The sequence below is a fragment of the Zonotrichia leucophrys genome, chromosome 3 (assembly GCF_028769735.1).
Source record: "Zonotrichia leucophrys gambelii isolate GWCS_2022_RI chromosome 3, RI_Zleu_2.0, whole genome shotgun sequence".
Taxonomy (NCBI): domain Eukaryota; kingdom Metazoa; phylum Chordata; class Aves; order Passeriformes; family Passerellidae; genus Zonotrichia; species Zonotrichia leucophrys.
The window spans coordinates 78,074,871-78,084,134 of NC_088172.1; positions in this window are offsets into that span (position 1 = coordinate 78,074,871).

The following is a 9,264-nucleotide window of genomic DNA, read 5'->3' on the forward strand; positions in this document are numbered from 1 at the left end:
CTGATATAAAGAAGGTTGAAGTAGCTTAATCCATCTCTGCTTCAGGCTCCATAACATACTTCAAAAATTAATTTGAACAAGGGGACAGAAATACAGGCCAGAAAGAAAGAAAATCTTGAGATATGGTCAAATTATCAGTGTATTCTGAAATCCAGCCTCAAGCACTGAAGGAACCAATTGTAAGAATATCTGATCTGTTCAGAAATCATCCCTGAAATTCAGGCCTTGGAAGAAATCTCTGGAGACACAGGAAGGGCAAAGACAATATCTATTTAAAATAAGGGGGAAAGGGAACATGTTGACTAGTCAGTCTCCCTGGAAAAACCCTAGCAGAGATTGCTACCTAAAAACCAAAAGATTGCTACATAAAAACCCAAAGGAAAACCAGCTGACAAAAAAAAAAAAAAAAAAACAAAACAGCTCAACATAATGAATTTATCAAGTAAAAATAATTTCAGTTCTTCATTTCAAGACGACAAGTCCGTTGTTTATTCCAGAAAAATCTAATTTCGTCTTTGACAAGGTAAGGAGAGTAAGGAGGAAGTAGTTGAGATGTATGTTTTAGCAGAGCACTCAATATTGTCCCACATGGCCACAGGCAAACCAAGGAAATACAACCCAGCTTAGCAGCATTTTCAGCTGTTTGGACCCTTGAATATAACCAGATACAAACTCCCTTGCAAGCACTGTCTGGCCTTACCATCAAATTTCAATAGGCAAACATTCCTAAGGAAGAATTCTTCTTTGCAGGTCCTGCAGACCACCTGCTATGGCTTTGTGCTCATCAGCATTTCACAGGTGATGGGGTGGGAGTCACTGGCCTGCATGGAATTGCCTGTCAGTGCAGCCAGGGAGAAAAACAAAAATAAATAAATGGGGAAAAAAATCCAAACAAAAAACCAAACAAAAACAAACAACCCACAAAAAACACACAAAAAAAAAAAGGCAAACAGACAAAAACAAAACAAACAAGCTAACAAAAACAGTAACAACACCAAAGTGTCAGTGATTAACTGCCAGTGTGAAATCTCATCTGGATCCCAAAAGAACAGGTCCCCAGTCCTGGACCTGTTCCAGCTCTTCATTGGTGACTGAAACAACAGCAGAGAGTGTGCATTATAAAATCTGCTGATCACTCCAGTTTAAGAGCACATTTGTAGAACAGGACCTGAATTCAAAGTGGTGTCAATAAATGGGAGAAATTATCTGAAATCAACAAGCCACAATTCAATATTCTTCAACAAAATATTAACTCATAAAAAACAATGCAAATTGTTGTCTGAGGCATCAGACACGGAATAGTTGAAAAGATAGAGACATGTATTTCAGGACCCAGGGAAATGCAAACTCAAGGGGCATTTGGTCTCATTTTGGTAACTCTTGGTCATTGTTTTCTGCTAAACTCACAAGGAAAGATGGCAGTTACCTAATAAATATAAAACAAAAATAATGTCATTTTTTATTTTTTAATTACAAAACAAATTTGAAAGAAATGGGAATACTCCTATTATTTTCCACAGAAGCCTAACTTGATATTTTTCATCAATCTTTCAGCTGCTTGAGGAACTGAGATTATCTCCCTGCCACTGAAGAAAAGTGCAAACACCACAGATCCCTTTCTAAGACATTCTTTTCTCACCTTCCTCCCAATGAAAAGTGAGACTTTATCTGCAGTACCACAGGGATTTTTTGTCTGTCATCCTCTATTGGTTTGGCCACCCTATTAGCAACAATATAGATCCTCGTCAGAGCTAATGCATCATCTTTGATCATCATCCTCGTTTACATTTCTCATGTCTTTTATTCACATCTCAGAACCCTCATTATTATACACATTTCCAAGCTTTCATCTCCCAAAGGGCAGAGAGGGAATAACAGGGAAGCTGGAATGTAACAAGATCTGGCACTAAGCTTTGATTTATTGAATCAAAGGCCACGGGGAAGGAGCCCAGAGAAAGGAAAGGGCAGGAGAGGAGTGGTGCACAACAATCATTTGCAAAGATCTTAGGTGCTGGCTAAATCTTGATTGTTAATGAGTGGCTGCGCTCTGCAATGCTGAGGGTGAGGAGAAATCTCAGCAGCCTTCCAGCCCCACAGCTTCCCCTGACACAGGCAAGCAGCTGAGATGGAGCCCAGCCTCCCCATGTGCAGATACAGACACATCCCCTGGGATCTGATCCCTGGCCAGGCTGGGAGATTGACCTCCTCCCTCCATGGAGGAGACCCCTGGTGCAGCTCCCCTCTCTGCTCAGCTGTGTAAAGAAACTCCTGATCTCTTGGCTGTCCAGCCACGTCCCTCCTCTGCCCAGCAAAGCAGCTCTGCTGGCAAGGGGCAGCAAGGCCAGCCAGAGGAGGGGAGCCCTGCGCACCCCATCCCCTGCTGCACGCCTGCTGCAGAGCAGTGGGGCTGCACAGGGGCTGCCAGAGGGCAACACAGAGGGGAGCTGGTGCCCATCATCCTCCCCATGCCCAGCAAGGTTGTGCTGGCCCTGAGCATGTGGAGGAAGGGGTTTTGACACGAGTCCATCCTCCAGAAGAGCGCCAGAAGAACAGCAGTGTCTAAAGCCTGATTCAAACCTCCTGCTCCTCTCCTGGTATGAATTGCTGCTCCCCACAAAAGCTTAAGTCCAGCATCTGTGACTTCAGCCATCACTTAAAGAGATTTAAGGATGAGAAAGATGAGCCACAGTTGGAAATGCTGCCTGCTCCAGCTAAATGAAGGACAACACTGCCCAGCAGCTGCAGCTGTCAGGACAGAGGGGCAGCTACTGAGAACCCACTGTGGGGTCATGGAGGGAGACAGCTCTGCTGCTCCTTGTTGCACAGCTCTCTGCCATGTGAAAATAATAAGCACTCCTTCTGCAAGATCCCTCTAGCTGTTGACATCTGCACATACAGCAAGCCCTTTGCAAAAAACAGACACATTTCCTAATTTACAAATCTGTACCCAGGACACTGGAGGTACAGGCAACCAGCCTGCACAGCCAAAGGTGGCAGAAGTCAGCACAAATTGATCAGAAGCTTTGAGAACCTCTGTGCAAATATGCTAACCATGTGCAGAACAGAAAGTTTAGGCTGAGCAGAGGAGACACAGCAGTATCACTGCTTGTGCTGTGTCTCTTTACTGGATAAACAAGAGTCCTGTAGATAAACAAATATTGTAAGTCTAGCATTTTCCCCACTTCCAGATTTAGAGATAAACCCACAGATGAAAAAGGTTTCTTAGAATGAGCTGGACTGTTTTGGCTTTTGGCACTGGAAATGATAGAGATTTGTGTCAGTGGGGCTCCAGAGTACATTAATCCTTTATAAATGTTTTTTAAATAATACATGTGCCCTGAAAGAACATGTGAGGACTGCCTTATTAAACAGAGATCTAAATTTAAAGGTGTTTTGGAAGAAAGGCATAATTTATTAAACTGTTGGCAGCACCTTCCAGTGTCACAGAAAGCCCCCAGCACAAAATTCCCCTTCCTGCCCTGCTGGGTCTCTCCCAGCCCTGGCAAAGCCCACAGTGCCCTGCAGCAGGACGAGGCAGGGAGCTGTGTGGCACTGGGATGCTCCTGCTGACCCCCCTGCCCAAGGGCTCGGTGCAGAGCCCAGCAGCAAGACACAGCAAGCAGAAACTTGTGAAAACCTTGCCTTCTGCCACCAAAAGACCACATATGATGCAGAGTACATTAGTGTATAGTAAGAAGTCCCTGTGATTTTTGCCATGGCTTTCTAGTGCATCAACTTTGGTCTCTGAAGTTCTGAGCCAGCAAACTCTGTATATGCTTGTTTTAGGCACCTGGAAAATCTCCAGGCTTACAGCACAGCCCCCAGTAAGTGTTTTACTCTGTCAGCAGCCTGTTCACCTACCTTCAGAAGGAGAAACATGCATGTCCAGAAGCAGAGTTCTCCAGTGTTCCAGATTGCAAGGCAAGATGTATTCTATTACTATCTGTATGGCAGTTGTCTTGTGTCAGGTGGGCAGTTTGCCTTATCTCTCTCTCTGAGTGACCACAATCACTCCTCCCTCAGGAGGGGACATCTGCTGATAACAGACAGAATGTCACTGCATGACTGATAAGAACTACAGCATCCCATTGTGACATGCTCCGCCCAGAGGGAGGAGCCAAGCATTGCTACCCAGATATAATCCAGAGGTTCTGAAACACCAGCATGGCTTCTCCACTGGATTTCCCAAAGGAACAGCAGCTGCCTCTTCTTCCACTGGATCTTAGGAGAAAGAACACATCCTTTTCTACATGATCCCCTGCTCCAACAGAGCCACAGCTGACACTTCAGGAGGACTGCAGCCACAATTCCAATTGGACTGCTACCAGCACCCTGACCCACAGGGTGTCAGGTTGGCTTCTGACTCTGTCAGTGTTGTTCTGTGTACTGCATTGTTTATTTCATCCTTTTATTTTTCTTCCCTATTAAAGAACTGTTATTTCCTGCTCACATTTTTTGCCTGAGAGCCCCTTAACTTAAAATTTATAGCAATTCAGAGGGGTGGGGAGGGTTTACATTCTCCATTTCAGGGGAGGTTCCTGCCTTCTTTAGCAGCCTCCTGTCTTTCCAAACCCAAACAAAGCCATACTGGTGATTTCCTTTTAGCTCTGTCACAACCAGCAGGAATACCAGCCTCCTTCTCCTAGAGAAGATGCCTCTGGGCACAGGGTGCATTTGAGGATCTTCAAGCACCTGGGCTTTAATCCACTGAACTAGAGGAAGCTCTGTTCCCCTTTTATCCTCCAGAGGATAACTCAGGCTCCTGCCATGAGGCCATGGCAGGATGGGGAGCAGGAGATGTGGACAGCTGACTCAAAATCCTCCCTCCTCACCTTGCTCCTATAGAGGGTCTGCCTGCCCTGGGGCTTGTTTGAGGCATCCTACTTTGCTGCTCAGCAACAACAGGTTTTTGACAATATTTATTATCAGATGAACAATTTAATGACAAATAAAAGCGTCAAAAAAGCAGAGACCAAAAAAAAGAAGATTCTGACATTTTAGACCTCTAATTTGAGGTCTAACACCAAAGAAGTCTGAAATAAATTGGAAATTTTCTTCACATACTGGAGATCAATAAATGTAATTATTTGGACTTAAACCTCATGAATTCTGAAAAGCTGCTAGGATTTACTTGAAGAATAAGTGCTGCTTTATAGGATGTCAAAGCTGATCAGAATAACAACACCCACAGCAAAGACCCTATCAGTGGCAATGAAATCTTGCAGTCACTTGCTACGCTGGTGCTTTTCTTAAAGGAACATTACCAGGGCACAAATCAAGTTAAAAGAATTGATGTCCCTTCTCCAGAGCTATTAACAAAGCAAGCTGGGCATGTAAACCTCTCATCATTCCAGCCTCCAGCTCCCATCCTAAACCCAACACATTCTTCAGATTTCATTTGTTTTCCTCGGTAACACTAGCTGCTCAGGCTTATGATTTCTTTATGATGCTGAAGTTAGACTCCTCTCAAAGATGGGGCTCAAATCCAAACCCTATTTCCACAAATCTGTATTCTGGGATTTGAGAGAAAATAGCATTGGCATTCAAGACACACTTGATATCAGAAAATTAAAACATGAACAGCAAGCTAAGTCAGATGCAAAATCCACATCGGTTTGGTCTTTTTCCAGAACCCTTGCATTCACTGGAATGAATCAGGGGTAATTCTGCTAAAGTCAAGGTGCTGCTCAGCTGGAAAACTGGCATTAGAGGAGAATTTCTCAGGCCCTAGGGTTGAATCACTTTCACTTTACATTAATCCGCCCTGGTTTTCCAGCACTGCACATCGTGGCTGTGCTAAGCTCACAGCAGTACAGGACAAAGTCTGAAACAAATTTGTTCCCAGCAGCAGCCTAGCAGCCCAGAAGTCTATGCATTTTAACCAAGGCTACGTGCTGGAGCCAAAGTGCCATCTTTAGAGATCAGATCATTTAGGTTGTACTTGCCTTGGTAGGAGTAAACAGATTTTTAACCAGTTCAGAAGGTGCCTGAACTCATCTAAGCAGAAAATACAGCTCAGTCCCTCCTGTGAACCCTGTGGCTGAGCTGCCCCTTCCTGGCTGCCAAACCCACTTGTGCATCTCTGCACCACTCCTGGCCCCTGGCAGCCACAACCTGCCTGAATACAATCCAGCAGTCGCTGGTAGGATGCTGGTGTAGATTGATGCACATTCCAGGTCAGCATCTGAAACACTACAGCAGAGACAGCCCCAGATTGTGGTTTTTATTGTTCCTGCAAGACAAGCTTCAAGCCACACCATCTGCTGAGCTGTTCTTTTCCACTTAACTAAAACACAGGGAAAAGTGCATGCCAGTCCTTCGGCTGGAGCCCAGAGCAGCTGCCACTGCACATACCTGAAACCTGCATGTGCCATCAGAGGGGCTGCTCACTGTATGCAGAAAGCTGTAATTATTCCAGCAAGTCTTTCTGACAGAAACACAGCTAATCTTTGCCTCTGCCAATCTGGTTTCCCACACTGCAATAAGCATCAAAGTGCGCAAAACAACTTCTTAAAGTGGCAGAACACTGGCTTGATTTGCAAAGATCACCCAGGCTGTCTGCAAAGACAGAACCCATAGGCAAAGAACAAGCCACTGTGAGATGATGAAAAAGGATAAAAAATACCTGGAATTCTCCACACTTCAGGAAACAAGCTGGAAAACATCTTCAAAGCGTTCATAAACTTCAAGGAGAAGTAACCTAACCAGTATCCTTCCTTTTCTTTTCCAACCACTGCAGGACAGGCTGCTTTGCATGAATTCTGCTGAAGGTGGATGCATCTTGGGATGTGGATGGTGACACTTGACAGTGCCATGAGAGTTTTTATGGAGGCAGGTAGTAAAACCAAGTAGGATCAAGTCAAGCAGAGGAAAGGGAATTGATTTACTTTGTGCCAGAGCCTTTATCTGCCCCAAATGTCCAAAAGAAATCAAGATAGGTCCTGCCCCAAGGAAGGGAGGCTAGAGTGACTATCTGTGTATGTGTGGTTCACTCCCTGGAGGCAGCTGAAATCTGAAAGGCTCCTCTTGCCCTTGTCCCTGAGCACATCTACAGCTCTACAGCAAGACCTCATCACAGGTAGGGACAGCCCCTCCACACCAGGATCAGGGAGTTTAGGAAAAAACTCACCCAGACTCAAAAGAAACACTAAATTCAGCAAAGCCCAGTTTCTAAGGAGAGAACCATTCTCCATAACTCACTCTGGTAAAACCATGCTGGGCCTGGCATCTCTGCTGGTTGCACTAACTGCTCTTAAAAGTCATCCATTTATCACCTAAAACTGCATCTGATAAGTCAATCAGCCTGTAAGATCTGGTTACAAAATCCCCCCAGGAAGCAGGAAAACAAGCAGAGTAAAGGCTAAATTAGTAGAGAGGAAAGTTTTATGATTTTGTTTGTTTTCAAAGTAAAGCCAAAATTTGCCACAGGTGATAAAACAAGGAACTCCATCGTTCTGCAGAGCACACATTTCACCACACTGATCATATTCCCTACAGACATGGGCAAATGTTGCCTTCATTTAGAGAAACTGGTAAAGATGATAAATAACCTGACAGTGCAAAATGAATCAAGGTCTGTCCATGGCAGCACCAGAGAAGATGCAGAGTAAGGGCCTAATTTCACCAGTTATAGCAGAGCTGAGACAGGAGTCAGGTTCAAGAGCTGACAAAACCAGCAAAAAGTCCAATTGCTACCTGACATTAGGAATTAGATGTTGTCAGATACCCACAAGGATGTCCAGCTGATGCTTCATGTCAAAGGAATTGGCTTTCCAAAAGCCTTTGAAATGATAGGACAGAAGAACATTCCCCTTCTTCAGCCACACAGTTGTTTGCCTCTGTGTTTTGGAGGATTTCTCTTTTTTCATCCCCAAACAAGTAAATTGAGTTTTTGAGCAAATAATGACAGAAGATCAGTGGGGGATAGATGTCAGAGGCATCTCTGTATGCGTCACACTCCCATTTCTATTCTTCTTCTTCTGCATCTTCTGTTTCAACATGCCTGCATTACAGACAGATATTGCTTTCTGTTGCACGGAGATCATTACACTTGTAATTGGAAACCTCATGAAATTTTTCTTCCCTCATCCCCTTGGAGGAACAGCTGACAATAGAAACTTGGGTGTCAAACTGTCATTCAGATTATGGGAAAGGAGGTATAGCTATGGAAACAACCTAGAATTTTTTCACTTTCTCTTTCATCCTTCAAGTACAGTTAAGAGCTGATAAAGAGGTTGCATAAAAAGCCCTGAGTAATTGGGACCAAGGTGAGGACAAATATGCTAGGTACAGACAGATGTTCTCATCAGCTGCAGTGGAATTTTGAGTCCTGATTACTTTTACATGCAGCTGATTTTCTCTTCCAGTCCATGATGGAAAGAAAAGTTCTGTTCCAAGTCTCAGCTCACAAGGAGAAATGCTCTTCCATAGGAAATTCTCTCCTTCCTGCCACACTGAAACCACACGGACTGTATCAGCTTCAACGTGCCACCCCTCTCTCTGTTGTACTGCCTTGTATAAACTGACATTGGTTTTTTTTCATCCAGATACAATACTTGCCATTTTGTCCTGAGTCTCTGCAAAGATTGGCTGAAGTGACCTTGACCAAAGACGGGGTCTCCTAGGTGCTCTTGCTCTATCAATAGCTATATTTCATCATCTGGAAAAATTGCAGGGAACATTCATAATAGTCATGATATTTGATATTCCTTCTATTACTGGTTTCACCATCTTGTGATAAAAGGCCCTGAGGCAGTGGGCAGAAAAACACAGCAAGAGTAGAGGCTGGAGTAGATACTAATGGAAAGGTCATCCCAAGGAGAGAAATGGCAAAGAAATTTTCCTGGATAAAAAGAAGGAAAAGATTAAGTGGAAAGAATGGTATAGGAAAGGTTTTCACTTCTATTAAAAAAGAAAATATTAAATTGGGGCTTTAACACCTTGTTATGTGCAAATGCCATCAAAGACTGAGGCAAAAGAGCTTTCTGTCCATCTGTGATGTAAGAGCAACAGAGATGCTTAAAGACCTTTTTCTCTATGTAGTTGAAAGGCTGCATAAGGACTGCACTGAAGAAAAGAGCAAAGTATTCCATAATTATGGCATATTTTCTAAAAGGAAAAATAAGAGTTTCAACAGGAGATGAGAGCATATGTAAGGAAGCCTCCCTGTTTCACTAGTCAGGTTAGAAAACTTCTGCATTAGCTTTTATATGGATAATTTCTTTTTTAAAGTTCTGTCTGTTTAAAATATGAGGAGCCATGAGC